The following is a 19,441-nucleotide window of genomic DNA, read 5'->3' on the forward strand; positions in this document are numbered from 1 at the left end:
AATAACAATTTACAGACAGTTAGTACAATATGTCATGCGGACTTTAACAGTTCAACCACCAATAACCATTCCAAATCAAACTCCTCACCAGGGGAATACACTAAAAATTGCTCCACAGACGTTACACGCAGTCATGGGTAAAATGCCCACAAAACATGAACTTATTCCATTCTGGATAGCTCAAAACATTACTCACATCGAAGCAGTATTTCCTAATACTAGCCCTTATGAGAAACACAGAATCCTAACAATCTGTTCACCAATGGGGATCACACCACATCTGGAAGACTGCACCTCTTTGGGCACAGTCTTTGCTGCCATCTATAGTAAAACACATGGTGTTCCGTCTATTGCGGTAATACCGGATGTCCTGAAACAAATTCAAAACGAATACGGGTCAGAGCCTGCTCTGAACTTGGGTATGATATTACTGAAAAACGTCGACCAGGTTAACAATAATATTATCTAATATTAAAGGGGAGGTAGCATCAGTGGCGATCCGCCAGAAATTAAGGGAATTTGATGTAACAGAACATCAACATGAACTACCCAGAATAATAGAAAAATCCTATGAAGAATTAGGCAGAGACAGTTTAGGTGGGAAACCAATTAACCCCTTCTGTGCCTATGACGAGCTGGACTCGTCATGGAGCACAGTCACGCTGTGCCCATGACGAGTCCAGTTCGTCATGACACCCACCCACGGGGGAAGCGCTAGCGCCATCCCCGTGAGTGGTCGATCTTTTTTTTTTTTTATTGGGAAGGCAGGGGAAGACCTTCCCCTGCCTCCCCCCGCCCCCGCATCATTAATGACGTCAGTGCGCGAGCCGCGCTGACGTCATCAGAGGGTTCCCCTTGGTTCTCCGAGGCGCAGGAAGCCATTTGCTTCCTGCGCGTCGGAGAGTGAAGGTGAGTTTTGGGGCTGGGGAAGGGGATTTTGTTATGATCATTGTTTTTACCATTCCTGCAGGTACTGCAATACCTCGTTGTTTTTTTTTCAGGGTGGGGGCACTATGTAGGGGGAGGTCGAAGCCATGCTGCAAGGCTCGGCTTCGTTCGTGTTTTTGTCTGTTGCTTCCATGTGAAATGGATCCAAAAAAGGAAAAACGCTCTGCCGAGTAATGCCCTTCTTCTGATCTTTACTATTACAAAGTGCAGCAGGATGGAGAGAGTTAGAAGATATTATATGGGAAATAAATACACAACTAAATAAAGCAAGACAGAGGGGTTGCAAAGTGGCCAGATTGGTTTTTTTACATCCAAATACACCAGCATCACTTTACAGAGTTTGCCAGTGAAGTGCTACTTTCGTTTTCTCGTCTTTCTTTGAACAGCATTGTGCTCTGCCGAGTAATGCCCTTCTTCTGATCTTTACTGTTACAAAGTGCAGCAGGATGGAGAGAGTTAGAAGATATTATATGGGAAATAAATACACAACTAAATAAAGCAAGACAGAGGGGTTGCAAAGTGGCCAGATTGTTTTTTTTTACATCCAAATACACCAGCATCACTTTACAGAATTTGCCAGTGAAGTGCTACTTTCGTTTTCTCGTCTTTCTTTGAACAGCATTGTTGTTTCCAGGTTGGGAGAGTGTACCATTCCTGGAGGTACTGCAATACCTGGTTGATGGGTGAATTGGAAAACACAATGTGCACCATGGCTCTGTGTTTATGGATGTGGTCTTTTTATACCATACTGCTTATGTTTTGTAAGGATGTAAGCAATGGACAGTGAAACGGTTCCCTTCAGGGCCCTCTAGTCATGTCCATAACTTTTCAGGTGAAACCACTCGCTGATTTCTGAATAGTTAGTGAGAGATGGTTTAGGTAACCATGTTGTTTCTGCTTACATTTCACATGCTTTGTGTAGGAAGGTGGATATCTGACTATGGTTACCCCCAACTTTTTGCCTAGTGTCTAGCTGGTTTTTCGACTTAGTTGGCCTGAGATCCTGCCATTCAGGGTCTCAGGCTGTCTGCTCTCTCTGTAAAATGGACTCCATGTACCCTAGGTACATTCCCAATTGGTAACAATCACCTTATTGGACCCTGTACAGTGTACCCTAGGTACCCAGGGCATAGGTGTACCCTAGGCCTCCCAGGGGCTGCAGCATGTATTATGCCACCCCTGGTCTGGCCTTCCAATCAGACACAACTGGCTGATCACTCAGCTGGGGCAAGGGCGTGTAATCACCCCTTGCTTAGATATAGTATGCCTATATCTACCCTTATATATAGACACATGTGTACCTATCAGTCACTCCTATGGCAGGCCTTAACAATCCTGGAGGCAGAGTGCTTGGTAACATGTGAGATGGTGCTCTAGCATGAGCTGAGCCTGTCTGCAGCTTTCGGAACCATGTCCTTATAGCTGTTCTATGATATAGCCTACCATATACTCTTAAAGTGCCTTATAATCTTAAACGGTTATGGTAACTATGGTTGGGCTGTATCAAAACATGTCGTGTAAGGTGTCTAACACTTTGGAATAATACCCCCATACCATTTCTGGTGATGAGGATATTATTCCTCCCTTCTAGAGGGAGAGACATGTTAAAATCCTACTTTACTGTTAGCCTCTGACCAAAGCCTCAGCATCACAAAATGGATGCTGCTGCCACGACACAAGTCTGACCTCCTGCAGCTGGGAGTGATCCCAGCCAGGGAGGCCTGGACAATAGGTTTCCTGCTTGGGGAGGTGCTAGCACCTCCCCAGACAGCCTTTAGTGTATTGGGGCAGGGTGGGCTGAAAGGAATGAGACATGCCTGGGGCACACAAGGTGTTCCTTGCATAGTCCAGTTCAAACCGGCGCTGGGGCACTCCAGCCCCAGCTCTGGCGCGAAACTGGACAAAGGGAGGACAAAGGGAAGTGGGTGTAACCACCCCCTCCCAGGTCCCACCCATAAGGCGTGACCTAGCAGGTATCCCAGCCCCCCAGATTAGTATAAGAGTGGGAGTTGGGCCTCAAGACTTTAGATTATCCTGAACCTGCAAAACTGAACAGAAACTCTGGACCTTCGACATTCGACGAAAGAAGAAGACTGAAGAATCTCCCTTGTGGCCAAGGAGTGGCTACCCTGTGCAAACAGGCACCATCAAGAGACTACCCTTTGCTTTGCGACCGTTCTACGAGGAACCGACTGCAGAGCCCGACCAGAGCCTTGACTTCCAGACTTCTCCGACCCTCATCCACATCTGCAGCAGAGCTGAGATCCGTGGAGGCGACGAGCGACGTGGGACCGGCTACCTGGGAAAAGTGGCTAGTAACTTACAGCGCAGCTTCTGAGGTACCCTCGAAGTTGTGCACCGGGGATTGAGAAGCACCAACCCCAAGCACCATCTGCACCGAAGACCAGCCCCCCACACTCCACGAGTCCTGCGTGGGGCCCTTCAGCATTTTCCTGCTTGCCGCGTCTGTCCGGTTGCTTGCCCGCTGGCTAGTGGCCTCTGTGACGACGCACCCTGAAATCTTCTGCGCTGGTTTGGCTCCTCCAGACTGGCTCCCGCTTCTCTGCAAAGAAGAAGCACCCCAGACCTTCCTGGTCTGCACCAGAAGCAAGTCCTCCGTTCTTCGTGGGTTCCGCTTGCCAAGGCTTGGTGAGTCCTAGTCCAACTTCGACGCCGCCGACAGCAAGAGCCTTCGTGGGACAGCTCGCCTCCTGGTCCTGGTCGTCCTCGACGCTTCCTGGTCCTCCTGGCTGCAGCGACAAGCTTCACCTTCACCTGCAACTCTTCACGACATCGCCTGGTTCCTTCCTGGTTCCACGTGGTCACTGGCTAGTGACCTTGACTCTGTCCCTTCTGCTTGCAGGTTTCCTCTCTTCTTGATCCCAGCCTTGGGATCCACCGGACACTCTCCCCTGACTGCCTGTCAGCATCTTTCTTCAGGCATCCATAGGAGTCGACGACGAAAACGACGCATCTTCACCCCTATGCACCCGCAGCCTGTGGGCTAGGTAACTTGGGTACTCCGGTGCTCATCAGGATAGTGACTATCCTAGTGTCTAGTTTTCAAGTCTCAACTTCCTAGCTACTCCGGAAGTGTCCTAAATCTACCGTTTTCTAAACTGTACTATTGCTATTGGCTTTTACGCATTATGCGTGAGTGTTTCCACTCTGCACACGAATCCCGTGGGCCTCCCACTTCCTAACTAACGCTAGTGTAGTGTAGCTCCAGCGATTCCCTAGGCCTAGGCCTATTCTATTTCCGTGACAGTGGTTCTTATACCACTTACTTAGTATATGGTTTGCGTGGCCCCTAGGGCCTAACTGTATTACTTACCTGTGTGACTTACTGTATGCATTAATAAGACTGTGTTGTACTTACCTCTAATCTCATAAAGAGTGCTGAGGGTTTGCTTAGAATAAATACACTTTATTTTATATATATATATCTGTTGTGGTGTCCTTTCATTTGGTATTCAAGGGATTATATATGGTATCACAGCTGGCTTCACATGCCATTCAGAGTTTAGCCTAAGACTGCTCTTGTCCATGCTACCACTAGGATAGCTGGTCTATAAGGTTGACTTTACAACCAATCACCATAAGGGTATTTGGACTGATATAAGGTGTACACTATAACTAGTGACATCATACATCAGGCCAACTTCTCACATTGGTGAGCAGCGGTTGGGATCTGAGCTTGCTGTTGTAATACCATTGTAATCTTGAGATACTAAATTGAAAGATCACACAGATATTGTCTAGGTACATATAACATAGATTATTATACTTAAGTCCTACTGGACTTTGTAGTTGTAGGTTGAAGGGAGTAACACACCCTGACTACAACTACTAGAAAGGTTTAGTAGATACAACTAGTGTAGGTAGGTGCACACACCACACCCTCACTAGATCATGTCTCTGAGAGTAGATCAAGTGGATGCTCTCTCAGGAGGATCAGGTCTGCAAAAGATCCCCTCTAGATATGATACCTTAACATTCCAGGAGATGAGACATTTGTGTACCTCCAGAGGAATAAAACAGGGTTCCAACCCTACCCTTAGACAGCTAGTGGAGCTTCTGGAGGCCTATGATGCTGAAAGTGCTGCCAGGGATGGTGCCATAGCTGTAGATAAGGGTCTACCCACCACAGATGAGTCAGATGGGACTTCAGATGGGGAGGTAGACAGCCAGAGCCAAGTAAGGAGACTTAGCCAGGCTAACCTAAGTTTACATGGGAGTTTGCATGGGGTCCCCCCATACAGACCCCCAAGTAGGCTTTCACAGAGAAGCAGGAGGGACAGATCCCCTTCAAGGGAATCCATCCACTCCCATGTTTCTAGCATCTCTAATGCTTCCTCTCACAGGGGAATGACTTCACCTGAGAGAAAGGAGCATAAAGCCAGAATGAGGGAAGCTAATCTGAGGATTCAGAGGAAAGAAATTGCCCTTGCCAAAGAGAAGCTTGCTCTGGCTAGAGAGCAAAAATTGTGTGGGTCAGAACCCACTGGTGGCAGCAACATTCCTAGAGATAGGGATAGGTCTTATGACCATAGAAACATAAGCAAGATAGTCCCCCCATATCAGAATGGGGATGACATCCACAAATGGATGACTGCTTTGGAGAGGGCCTGCAAAGTACAGCAGGTACCCCAAAGTCAGTGGGCAGCTATCTTGTGGCTCTCCTTTTCTGACAAAGGTAGAGACAAGCTCCTCACAGTCAGTGATGAGGATGCAAACAATTACAAAGTCCTGAAGAGTGCTCTGATAGATGGGTTTGGCTTAACCACTGAGCAATATAGGTTGTTGTTCAGAGACACCCAGAAGACACAGACACAGGACTGGTCTGATTTTGTGGATTGTGCCACTAAGGCTTTGGAAGGTTGGTTAAATGGCAGCAAGGTGCAGGACTATACAGGATTGTACAACTTGATTATGAGGGAGCAGATCCTTAGTAATTGTCAGAACCAGCTTCTCCATCAACACCTGGTAGACTCAGATTTGACCTCTCCCCAAGAATTGGGAAAGAGGGCAGATAAATGGGTCAGGACCAGGATTAGGCCTAAAAATCAGGGTGGTGACCAAAAGAAGGATACCCCCAAGCCTCAAGAGAAGGGTGGGGATAAAGCAAAAGAGAAATCTTCCTCAGGGCCCCAAAACTCCACACAGGGTGGTGGGTCCCAAGCTCCCTCCTCTACCACAGTTAAAAAGCCTTACTGCCATGTGTGTAAAACACCTGGGCATTGGAAAACTGACAGCAGTTGTCCACAGGCTAAAAACAAAACTGTTCCTCCAACTACTCCTGTCACACCACCTATTACTGTCAGCAGTAATCCCCCAGGTGGTGGGAGTGCCCCCAAAAATTTGGTTGGGTTTTCTTGGGGAACACAGGGGGGATCCTGGCTTAGCCAATTCCCCTGCAGCAGCTACTCTTGTCTGTGATGGTGGCATGGGGTTTGCCAACTTCACTGCCTGTCCCAACACTTTGGGTAGGTACAGACAGGAACCCTACATCAATGGAAGAAAAGCTGAGGCCTACAGAGACACTGGAGCTAGCATCACTATGGTGGCCCATAGGCTAGTTCCCTCTGAGCAGTTTTTGCCTGGTTTCTCATACCAGGTAACTAACATTGATGGCAAACAGAACAGCCATCCCATGGCAGAGGTATGTCTCAGCTGGGGAGGTGTCACTGGCCCTAAAAGGGTGGCAGTGTCTCCAACCTTGCCTGTGGACTGCTTGCTGGGGAATGACTTAGAACTCTCAGCTTGGGCTGGAGTTGAACAAGACACCCATTCTAAAATGGTAGGCCTTTCCAAAAAGGGTAGTGGGGTTGTGCCAGTCACAACCCCTGTCCAAGTAGCTTTCCTCCCTGAAAAGGTTGGAAGGGCAGTGGTAGCCACAGCCCAGGCACAGACAGACTTCCCTGTAGAAATTGGCAGAGCTGCGACAGTCACAGCTCAAACACAAACTGAGTGCCTTCCTGAAAAGGTTGGCAAGGCTGTAATGGTCTCAGCCCACACTCAGACTGATATAGGTGTAGTGAAGCCTGAAACTATGGATCACTCCACACAAACAGAGAGTAGTGGGAGGAAGAAAAGTCTCCCTCTCCCCAGACATTAGGAAAAGGTCAGCCTCCTCAGGGATCTGACCTCACCCCTTGTGAAGGAACTGCCCCAGAGGTAGCCCGGCCTGGCCTGGCAGAGCCTCTGATGTCAGTGGCCCCTTCCAAGGTGGGACCCAGTCTGGTGCAGGTAGCCTGCCTCTCTCTACCCTGCCTCAGTCAGCCCAGGGCTGCAGAGGTCAGGGAGGCCAGTGGACCCCAAGAGGGCCCCTGTCCACAAGAACCCCCCAATCAAAAGAATGAGGATTGCCTGGCTAGTAGCCCTAGCCAGGTGATGGGTAAAAACATTCCTGAGGGATCCCCTTTACAGGTAGTTAGGGACCTCCCCCAGAGGGATTCTGTTGGGCACAGGCAAACCTGGGACCTTAGGGCCCCAAACCTGACCTGTCCCTCCAGTAAGCCCACAAAAGGGACCCAGCCTCCAGCTTTAGGTAGCCAGAGGCTGACCCTGAGAGCACAGTGCAACTCAGTTAGAGAAAGAAAGGCATCCATGGTGGAGGATGATTGGAGGAAGCTGAGGCCTCACTTTGAGGGCACTCACTTCAGTACTCCATCTCAACACCAGCCTTTTACTTTGCAAAGACACACCAAAGGTAGAGATTCCCTATGGTGGAGACCCTATGATATCTTTAGGATGAGGGATTGCTTAGTGGACCATGAGACAGGGGGTAACCATGCCAGTGCTGGTTCTTCCTTATATGGCCACTTAGGCAATAGAGGCTTACCTTGTCAAGGCCAGCCTTATCTCCTTTCGTTTGGGGGGGGGGGGGGTTGTGTAGGAAGGTGGATATCTGACTATGGTTACCCCCAACTTTTTGCCTAGTGTCTAGCTGGTTTTTCGACTTAGTTGGCCTGAGATCCTGCCATTCAGGGTCTCAGGCTGTCTGCTCTCTCTGTAAAATGGACTCCATGTACCCTAGGTACATTCCCAATTGGTAAGGATCACCTTATTGGACCCTGTACAGTGTACCCTAGGTACCCAGGGCATAGGTGTACCCTAGGCCTCCCAGGGGCTGCAGCATGTATTATGCCACCCCTGGTCTGGCCTTCCAATCAGACACAACTGGCTGATCACTCAGCTGGGGCAAGGTCGTGTAATCACCCCTTGCTTAGATATAGTATGCCTATATCTACCCTTATATATAGACACATGTGTACCTATCAGTCACTCCTATGGCAGGCCTTAACAATCCTGGAGGCAGAGTGCTTGGTAACATGTGAGATGGTGCTCTAGCATGAGCTGAGCCTGTCTGCAGCTTTCGGAACCATGTCCTTATAGCTGTTCTATGATATAGCCTACCATATACTCTTAAAGTGCCTTATAATCTTAAACGGTTATGGTAACTATGGTTGGGCTGTATCAAAACATGTCGTGTAAGGTGTCTAACACTTTGGAATAATACCCCCATACCATTTCTGGTGATGAGGATATTATTCCTCCCTTCTAGAGGGAGAGACATGTTAAAATCCTACTTTACTGTTAGCCTCTGACCAAAGCCTCAGCATCACAAAATGGATGCTGCTGCCACGACACAAGTCTGACCTCCTGCAGCTGGGAGTGATCCCAGCCAGGGAGGCCTGGACAATAGGTTTCCTGCTTGGGGAGGTGCTAGCACCTCCCCAGACAGCCTTTAGTGTATTGGGGCAGGGTGGGCTGAAAGGAATGAGACATGCCTGGGGCACACAAGGTGTTCCTTGCATAGTCCAGTTCAAACCGGCGCTGGGGCACTCCAGCCCCAGCTCTGGCGCGAAACTGGACAAAGGGAAGTGGGTGTAACCACCCCCTCCCAGGTCCCACCCATAAGGCGTGACCTAGCAGGTATCCCAGCCCCCCAGATTAGTATAAGAGTGGGAGTTGGGCCTCAAGACTTTAGATTATCCTGAACCTGCAAAACTGAACAGAAACTCTGGACCTTCGACATTCGACGAAAGAAGAAGACTGAAGAATCTCCCTTGTGGCCAAGGAGTGGCTACCCTGTGCAAACAGGCACCATCAAGAGACTACCCTTTGCTTTGCGACCGTTCTACGAGGAACCGACTGCAGAGCCCGACCAGAGCCTTGACTTCCAGACTTCTCCGACCCTCATCCACATCTGCAGCAGAGCTGAGATCCGTGGAGGCGACGAGCGACGTGGGACCGGCTACCTGGGAAAAGTGGCTAGTAACTTACAGCGCAGCTTCTGAGGTACCCTCGAAGTTGTGCACCGGGGATTGAGAAGCCCCAACCCCAAGCACATCTGCACCGAAGACCAGCCCCCCACACTCCACGAGTCCTGCGTGGGGCCCTTCAGCATTTTCCTGCTTGCCGCGTCTGTCCGGTTGCTTGCCCGCTGGCTAGTGGCCTCTGTGACGACGCACCCTGAAATCTTCTGCGCTGGTTTGGCTCCTCCAGACTGGCTCCCGCTTCTCTGCAAAGAAGAAGCACCCCAGACCTTCCTGGTCTGCACCAGAAGCAAGTCCTCCGTTCTTCGTGGGTTCCGCTTGCCAAGGCTTGGTGAGTCCTAGTCTAACTTCGACGCCGCCGACAGCAAGAGCCTTCGTGGGACAGCTCGCCTCCTGGTCCTGGTCGTCCTCGACGCTTCCTGGTCCTCCTGGCTGCAGCGACAAGCTTCACCTTCAACTCTTCACGACATCACCTGGTTCCTTCCTGGTTCCACGTGGTCACTGGCTAGTGACCTTGACTCTGTCCCTTCTGCTTGCAGGTTTCCTCTCTTCTTGATCCCAGCCTTGGGATCCACCGGACACTCTCCCCTGACTGCCTGTCAGCATCTTTCTTCAGGCATCCATAGGAGTCGACGACGAAAACGACGCATCTTCACCCCTATGCACCCGCAGCCTGTGGGCTAAGTAACTTGGGTACTCCGGTGCTCATCAGGATAGTGACTATCCTAGTGTCTAGTTTTCAAGTCTCAACTTCCTAGCTACTCCGGAAGTGTCCTAAATCTACCGTTTTCTAAACTGTACTATTGCTATTGGCTTTTACGCATTACGCGTGAGTGTTTCCACTCTGCACACGAATCCCGTGGGCCTCCCACTTCCTAACTAACGCTAGTGTAGTGTAGCCCCAGCGATTCCCTAGGCCTAGGCCTATTCTATTTCCGTGACAGTGGTTCTTATACCACTTACTTAGTATATGGTTTGCGTGGCCCCTAGGGCCTAACTGTATTACTTACCTGTGTGACTTACTGTATGCATTAATAAGACTGTGTTGTACTTACCTCTAATCTCATAAAGAGTGCTGAGGGTTTGCTTAGAATAAATACACTTTATATTATATATATATCTGTTGTGGTGTCCTTTCATTTGGTATTCAAGGGATTATATATGGTATCACAGCTGGCTTCACATGCCATTCAGAGTTTAGCCTAAGACTGCTCTTGTCCATGCTACCACTAGGATAGCTGGTCTATAAGGTTGACTTTACAACCAATCACCATAAGGGTATTTGGACTGATATAAGGTGTACACTATAACTAGTGACATCATACATCAGGCCAACTTCTCACACTTTGCATTCCCTATGAGTGGTTGCTTTTTATTTACTTTTTGGCAGCGTATTACTCTTATCAAGTGCATAATTTGAATTGAGCCACATCCAAGTGTTTATAGCGGGCACAATTAGGTTATAGCTGAAGGCAGTGCGAGTTTGTCTCAGTGGGCAAGTATGGCGTTCAGTGGGGATGTGGCACTATGACCAGAGCTGTCGAATTTGGAACTGGGGAACCGGGTTCAGCATTCATGACCAGTCCACCACACCACTGTACTGAGGGAGCACATTCCCATGCTAGACCGTAGAAGGCCCCACTAGACCTTAGAAGGCTTGATGTCTTAGCACAAGCAGGTGTACTGTAGTGGTGTCAATTGTGGGTTATCCTTGAAGGCCTGTCCACCACAATCCATACTGAAGTTCATCTCCAGTGTTGCGGGCAGGCCTATGAAGCAGCACACCCTAGAGCAACAGTGATCCAGTTGCTGTGACTGTCACTGAGGTCACATGAACCTTGAGCAGGTTAGGGCGATGCGAACGGTGTGACCTCACTGGGTACCTATTTCGGGTGGGTGTTTGCATTGTGCTGAGGGGATTACCAGGTAATTATTCACGCAGCTCTCTGATGGATGTCACATGAGGTAAAATACTGCAATAAATGGCAGACACTCTGAAAACAAGAGCAAACGTTATGTTACATGAGGCAATGGTGGTAATTGTGCATGTATCAAAAGCAAACAAAATACAAGAGGTAGCAAACAATACGTTACAAGAGGAAAAGTGACATGTGTGCAAGTTACAAAAGAGTACAAAGTACAAGTAGAGGTATAAAAGTGAAATAAATGGCAGACACTCAAAACACAGGAACACACTGGGAAGGCACTTCTACGGGCATGGAGAACAGAATTTCCTATAATGTAAAGACTTCTTTCAGACAATAGAGAGGGTGTGAATTAAGTTTGGAAGTGTCTTTGCAGGAGGAGAACTTTGAGGTCAGTTTTGAAGGACTGGGAAGAGGGAGGGGGTGGTCCGGAGCTGAGGCGGAGTTCCAGATTCTCGCCGCGTTGCTTGTAAAGGATTGGGCCATCGATCTTTCCTTCTTGACAGTAATGTTTTTTTCTCCTTTTTATTCTAGTCTAAAGCTTTTGATTCCGGTTTAGACAGTGCTTGTTCTGCAGTTTTGTGTCGTTGCATTGTTTTGGTAAGAATTTTTTTTTTGTTGTATTTACTCCAAATGAGTAATATTGTAATGTCTGAATGAATTTTTTTGTAAGTGATGTCATAATGGCGGCATATTTAGTTAGTGGTTTGAGCATGAAATTATTTGCGATTTGTTTTGCATAGTCTTATGTGTAATTGCTTTTCTCTTTCTTTTTTAGTGGGATATTGTTTATCCATACTGTGTCTGTACAGAGTAGGTGGTGGTGAGTAGTTTAGCTGCCTCTGGCAAGTGAGTGGTATTGTTTTGGAGTAAATATGAGTTTTTGATAAAGGTGCTTTTTGTTTATTACTTATTTTACAAAGTGTTTGTTGTTGACTTGTTTGACAAGTTACCTTTATTAGTAAGCAATATGGCTAGCTGTAGAATGACTGCTCAACAGGTGGTTGGTATGCTTCTTGAATCTTCCTCTGAGCATGATTATGAGACTGACAGTGCGTCTGAGGGAGAGGAGGGAGGGGAAGATTCTGGCAGTGAGTTTTCTCTCCACATGGAATCATTGGATGATGAAGGTACTCTCAGTGCAGATGAAGGTACTCTTGGTGTGGATGAAGCAACTCTCAGTGCAGATGAAGGTCCTGTCTTAGAGGAGGAAACTGCTGTGCCGAGGGTGCAAGAGGCATCTGGACTGCAGTCTGAGGATGCTAGGCTTCCTACTGGAAGTGCTGGACTTTGGGTTGATCCAAACATGGTGCAGTCAGTGTTGCCTGCCTTTAGCGGTGATGCAGGGTGTACAGTGCTTTGTGAAAACTTTTTGCCTATACAGTTTTTTCAGTTGTTTATGGATGATGTATTTTTGGGTGAGATTGTTGAGCAGACAAATTTGTATGCTGAACAGTTTTTGAGGGACAACAGCGACAAACTTAGGCCCCAGTCTAGAGCTACCCGGTGGACTCCCACATATCTGGAAGAGATTATGAAGTTTTTGGGTTTGACTTTATTGATGGGTGTGGTAAGGAATCCAACCTTGGCTTCATATTGGTCTACAAGCCCCTTGTTGGCAACTGCCATATTTCCTGCAGTTATGACTCGTAATCGGTATTTACTTTTGCTACGTATGCTGCATTTTGTTGATAATTCTATGGCGTTGCCACAAGATCACCCTGACTGTGAGCATCTTTTTAAGATTCGGCCCGTTCTTGATCACTTTGTAGATGGATTTTCTGAGATCTATACTCCAGGGAAAGAAATATCTATTGATGAGTCTTTGGTCTTGTTCAAGGGCCGTTTGGTTTTTAGGCAGTACATCCCTAGCAAGAGGGCACGCTATGGAATTAAGCTGTATATGTTGTCTGAGAGTAGGACAGGATATGTTTTTAATTTTCATGTGTACACTGGTAGAGATTCTACTATTGACCCCCCAGGTTGTCGGTCCGCTTTTGGAGTTTCAGAGAAAATTGTGTGGGATCTTGCTAGAAGACTGTTTAACAGAGGCCACCATTTGTACCTTGATAACTTCTATACTGCTGTGCAATTATTTCAGGAATTGTATAAAGTGGACACTTTTGCATGTGGCACAATCCGCTCTAACCGTAAAGGTTATCCGAAAGAGCTTGTTTGCAAAAAACTTCAGAGGGGGCAGTGCAGTTCCTTGCGTAGTGATGAACTACTAGCTGTAAAATTTGTGGACAGGAGGGATGTGTACATGCTGACTACCATCCATGATGAGAGTACGTCACCTGTGGCTGTTTGGGGTCAGGTTGCTGAAGTGCGCAAACCTGTGTGCATTCTAGACTACAATAAGCACATGGGTGGTGTTGACAGAGTAGATCAGAGGTTGGAACCTTACTCTGCTATTCGGAAGGCTTATGTTTGGTATAAGAAGTTGGCCATCCATTTCTTCGAATTAGCAATTTTCAATGCTTTTATTGTGTTCAAGGAGTGTTCTCCTGCGTCAAAGTTGACATTTCTTCAGTTTCAGCACTCTGTGATAGCTAGCCTTGTTGTTGTGGAACAGGCAAGTGTTCCTAGATTTGGAGTGGTGGAGGATGTGGTTCGATTGAAAGATCGCCACTTTCCTGATTTCATCCCTCCCACACCGGCAAAAGATTTTCCCACTAGGAGATGCAGAGTCTGTTGGCGAAGAGGTACGCGGAAGGAGATTCGTATGTACTGCCCCGACTGTTCTTCTAAACCTGGGCTGTGTGTCCCTGCTTGTTTTAGAGCGTACCACACGCAAAATAATTTTTGGGAGCATTCATGAGTGGTAAAGTGAACTGCCTGGTCTGTATTCTTTGAAAAATTTGATTCTGTTTCAAGGTTGGCGTTAGTGCAATGTGTTTAGTTTCTGATTTTGTGTTTGTAGATTTGTATCTATTTGCGATTTGTTTGTGTTTTTATTTTTGTCTAAAAAAAATCCTAAATGTGTTGGTGGTGTGTGTGGACTGGAACTTGGTGGGCAGTGTGCGTGGAATGGTGCTTGGCTGGCGGTGTGCGTGGACTGGTACTTGGCTGCCGGTGTGCCTGGACTGGCGATTGGCTGGCGGTGTGCCTGGACTGGCGCTTGGCTAGCGGTGTGCGTGGACTCGTGCTTGGCTGGCTGTGTGTGAGTAGTGACTTGCTGCTGGTCACTACACACACTGCTAGCTGAGTGCCACTCCACGCAATCCATCAGCTTGTGTAGTTGCTGTGTCAGGAATGTGGGTGTGTGAAAGTGATGGGCCCTTGAATGGCGCTGTGTGCTGGTGTGAGTTTTGTTATGTGATGGGCCCGCGGCTGGCGGTGTGAATGGTTTTGTATGTCTCACACATATGAAAGGTGTATGAATGGCCTGTAAAGAGGTTGGTGCCTTGTCGTGGCTTTACAGCTCACGAGCTGTGAGTCAATGGTTCAGTTTCTCGCCCTTTCAATTATTAACAGTCCATTTCATTTTTGTGAAATCACTTGCTAATACAATTGTATATACTGAACCATCACTCACCCTCGTGCCAAATCCAACCAGAATGTGTGTGTGCTTGAGGATTAGATGGCCGTGCAGTAATATTTGCCTTTCTGAAGCAGGGTGTACCTTGTCCCTTTTGTGAATTTTGTAATGTGTTGTTTTTGTGCCTGGTGGTGCAAATGGTCTTGTGTGTATCACGTATGAAAGTTGTGTCTGTAAAGCGGTTGGTGCCTTGCCGTGGCTTTACAGCTCACGAGCTGCGAGTCATTGGTTCAGTTTTTTCTCCATTTAATTATTGACAGTGCATTTCATTTTTGTGAAATCTCTAGTTAATAAAATTTAATATACTGAACCATCACTCGCCCTCGTGCCAAATCCAACCAGTATGTGTGTGCGTTTGAGGAATAGATGGCTGTGCAGGAATCTTTGTCTTTTTAGTTTCTCTGCCAAGGTGTATGTTCCATGTAAGAATAACCCACCAACTGTAGATATTGTCGTAAACCCACGGGAGTTCATGGTGATGTCTCTCTTGTGAATTCCAAAAAGTTATTTTATCCACAATGTCCTGCAAACCTCAAAATGTCTGTCACATTTTCCTTGCAATATTGTGCCGAAATTCTCACGCTGTAGAAACAAACAATGTCAAAACGATCTGGTTTTGCAAGGGGGTCAACTGTCTTTTTGGCCCGTGCTCGGCGGCCATCTAGGGAAACCTACCAAACCCATACATTTCTGAAAACTAGACACCCGGGGGCTTCCAGGGAGGTATGGCTTGCGTGGATCCCCCAACGTTTCCTTACCCAGAATCGCCTGCAAACCTCAATTTTAGCTGAAAAAATCACTTTTTTCACACATTTTTGTGTGGGAAAGTTGTGGCATCACCGGGCTCACTCAAATTTCCCACCTCCCAGCGTTCCCCTGGGTCTCCCGGTAAAAATGGTGCCTCACTTGTGTGGGAGGCCCAAGTACCCGCGACAGGCAAGGGCCCAAAATGTAGTGAGGTGACATCAAAATTGCCCATCTCAAAACCACCTCGTTTTGCAAGGGGGGTCACTTGGGTTTTTGGCCCGGTGTTCGGTGGCCATCTAGGGAAACCTACCAAACCCATACATTTCTGAAAACTAGACACCCGGGGGCTTCCAGGGAGGTATGGCTTGTGTGGATCCCCCAACGTTTCCTTACCCAGAATCCCCTGCAAACCTCAATTTTAGCTGAAAAAATCACTTTTTTCACACATTTTTGTGTGGGAATGTTGTGGCATCACCGGGCTCACTCAAATTTCCCACCTCCCAGCGTTCCCCTGGGTCCCCCGGTAAAAATGGTGCCTCACTTGTGTGGGAGGCCCAAGTACCCGCGACAGGCAAGGGCCCAAAACGTAGTGATGCGACATTTGGGATAGGCAATGTTGATGTCGCATCACTACGTTTTGGGCCCTTGCCTGTCGCGGGTACTTGGGCCTCCCACACAAGTGAGGCACCATTTTTACCGGGAGACCCAGGGGAACGCTGGGAGGTGGGAAATTTGAGTGAGCCCGGTGATGCCACAAATTTCCCACACAAAAATGTGTGAAAAAAGTGATTTTTTCAGCTAAAATTGAGGTTTGCAGGGGATTCTGGGTAAGGAAACGTTGGGTGTTCCACGCAAGCCATACCTCCCTGGAAGCCCCCGGGTGTCTAGTTTTCAGAAATGTATGGGTTTGGTAGGTTTCCCTAGATGGCCGCCGAGCACCGGGCCAAAAACCCAAGTGACCCCCCTTGCAAAACCAGGTGGTTTTGAGATGGGCAATTTTGATGTCGCCTCACTACGTTTTGGGCCTTGCCTGTCGCGGGTACTTGGGCCTCCCACACAAGTGAGGCACCATTTTTACCGGGAGACCCAGGGGAACGCCGGGAGGTGGGAAATTTGAGTGAGCCCGGTGATGCCACAACTTTCCCACACAAAAATGTGTGAAAAAAGAGATTATTTCAGCTAAAATTGAGGTTTGCAGGGGATTCTGGGTAAGGAAACGTTGGGGGATCCACGCAAGCCATACCTCCCTGGAAGCCCCCGGGTGTCTAGTTTTCAGAAATGTATGGGTTTGGTAGGTTTCCCTAGATGGCCGCTGAGCACCGGGCGAAAAACCCAAGTGACCCCCCTTGCAAAACCAGGTGGTTTTGAGATGGTCAATTTTGATGTCGCCTCACTACGTTTTGGGCCCTTGCCTGTCGCGGGTACTTGGGCCTCCCACACAAGTGAGGCACCATTTTTACCGGGAGACCCAGGGGAACGCTGGGAGGTGGGAAATTTGAGTGAGCCCGGTGATGCCACAACTTTCCCACACAAAAATGTGTGAAAAAAGTGATTTATTCAGCTAAAATTGAGGTTTGCAGGGGATTCTGGGTAAGGAAACGTTGGGGGATCCACGCAAGCCATACCTCCCTGGAAGCCCCCGGGTGTCTAGCTTTCAGAAATGTATGGGTTTGGTAGGTTTCGCTAGATGGCCGCCGAGCACCGGGCAAAAAACCCAAGTGACCCCCCTTGCAAAACCAGGTGGTTTTGAGATGGGCAATTTTGATGTCGCCTCACTACGTTTTGGGCCCTTGCCTGTCGCGGGTACTTGGGCCTCCGACACAAGTGAGGCACCATTTTTACCGGGAGACCCAGGGGAACGCTGGGAGGTGGGAAATTTGAGTGAGCCCGGTGATACCACAACTTTCCCACACAAAAATGTGTGAAAAAAGTGATTTTTTCAGCTAAAATTGAGGTTTGCAGGGGATTCTGGGTAAGGAAACGTTGGGGGATCCACGCAAGCCATACCTCCCTGGAAGCCCCCGGGTGTCTAGCTTTCAGAAATGTATGGGTTTGGTAGGTTTCGCTAGATGGCCGCCGAGCACCGGGCAAAAAACCCAAGTGACCCCCCTTGCAAAACCAGGTGGTTTTGAGATGGGCAATTTTGATGTCGCCTCACTACGTTTTGGGCCCTTGCCTGTCGCGGGTACTTGGGCCTCCGACACAAGTGAGGCACCATTTTTACCGGGAGACCCAGGGGAACGCTGGGAGGTGGGAAATTTGAGTGAGCCCGGTGATACCACAACTTTCCCACACAAAAATGTGTGAAAAAAGTGATTTTTTCAGCTAAAATTGAGGTTTGCAGGGGATTCTGGGTAAGGAAACGTTGGGGGATCCACGCAAGCCATACCTCCCTGGAAGCCCCTGGGTGTCTAGTTTTCAGAAATGTATGGGTTTGGTAGGTTTCCCTAGATGGCTGCCGTGCACCGGGCCAAAAACCCAAGTGACCCCCCTTGCAAAACCAGGTGGTTTTGAGATAGTCAATTTTGATGTCACCACACTACGTTTGGGCCCTTGCCTGTCGCGGGTACTTGGGCCTCCCACACAAGTGAGGCACCATTTTTACCGGGAGACCCAGGGGAACGCTGGGAGGTGGGAAATTTGAGTGAGCCCGGTGATGCCACAACTTTCCCACACAAAAATGTGTGAAAAAGGTGATTTTTTCAGCTAAAATTGAGGTTTGCAGGGGATTCTGGGTAAGGAAACGTTGGGGGATCCACGCAAGCCATACCTCCCTGGAAGCCCCCGGGTGTCTAGTTTTCAGAAATGTATGGGTATGGTAGGTTTCCCTAGATGGCCGCCATTCACCGAGCCAAAATCCCAAGTGACCCCCCTTGCAAAACCAGGTGGTTTTGAGATAGGCAATTTTGATGTTACCTCACTACGTTTTGCGCCGTTTCCTGTCGCGGGCACTAGGCCAACACACACAAGTGAGGTACCATTTTTCTCGTAAGACTTTGGGGAACGCGGGGTGGGTGGAAATTTGTGGATCCACGCAGATTCCGGAACTTTCCATCACAGAAATGTGGGGAAAATGTGGTTTTTTGGACAATTTCTTAGGTTTGCAAGGGATTCTGGGTAACAGACCCTGGTGGGAGGCAGTCAAGTCACCCCATCCTGGATTCTCCTGGGTGTCTAGTTTTCATAAATGTATAGGTTTGCTAGGTTTCCCAAGGTGCCCGCAGAGCTAGGGTTCAAAAACTACAGCTAGTCATTTTGCCAAAAAAGGGTCATTTTTCACTGCGAAATTGAGGTGTGACCACGTTGCGTTTTGCGCCGTTTCCTGTCGCGGGCATTAGGCCGACCAACACAAGTGAGGTACGTTTTTCTCGTAAGATTTTGGGGAACGTGGGGTGGGTGGAAATTTGTGGATCCACGCAGATTCCGGAACTTTCCACGACAGAAATGTGGGGAAAAAGTGTTTTTTTGGACAATTTTTTAGGTTTGCAAGGGATTCTGGGTAACAGACCCTCGTGGGAGGCAGTCAAGTCACCCCATCCTGGATTCTCCTGGGTGTCTAGTTTTCAAAAATGTACAGGTTTGCTAGGTTTCCCAAGGTGCCCGCAGAGCTAGGGTTCAAAAACTACAGCTAGTCATTTTGCCAAAAAAGGGTAATTTTTCACTGCGAAATTGAGGTGTGACCACGTTGCGTTTTGCGCCGTTTCCTGTCGCGGGCACTAGGCCGACCCACACAAGTGAGGTACCGTTTTTCTCGTAAGACTTTGGGGAACGCGGGGTGGGTGGAAGTTTGTGGATCCACGCAGATTCCGGAACTTTCCACGACAGAAATGTGAGGAAGATGTGTTTTTTTTGACAATTTTTTAGGTTTGCAAGGGATTCTGGGTAACAGACCCTGGTGGGAGGCAGTCAAGTCACCCCATCCTGGATTCCCCTGGGCGTCTAGTTTTCAAAAATGTATTGGTTTGCTAGGTTTCCCAAGGTGCCCGCAGAGCTAGGGT

This window comes from Triturus cristatus, chromosome 11, assembly GCF_964204655.1.
Source record: "Triturus cristatus chromosome 11, aTriCri1.1, whole genome shotgun sequence".
Lineage (NCBI taxonomy): Eukaryota > Metazoa > Chordata > Amphibia > Caudata > Salamandridae > Triturus > Triturus cristatus.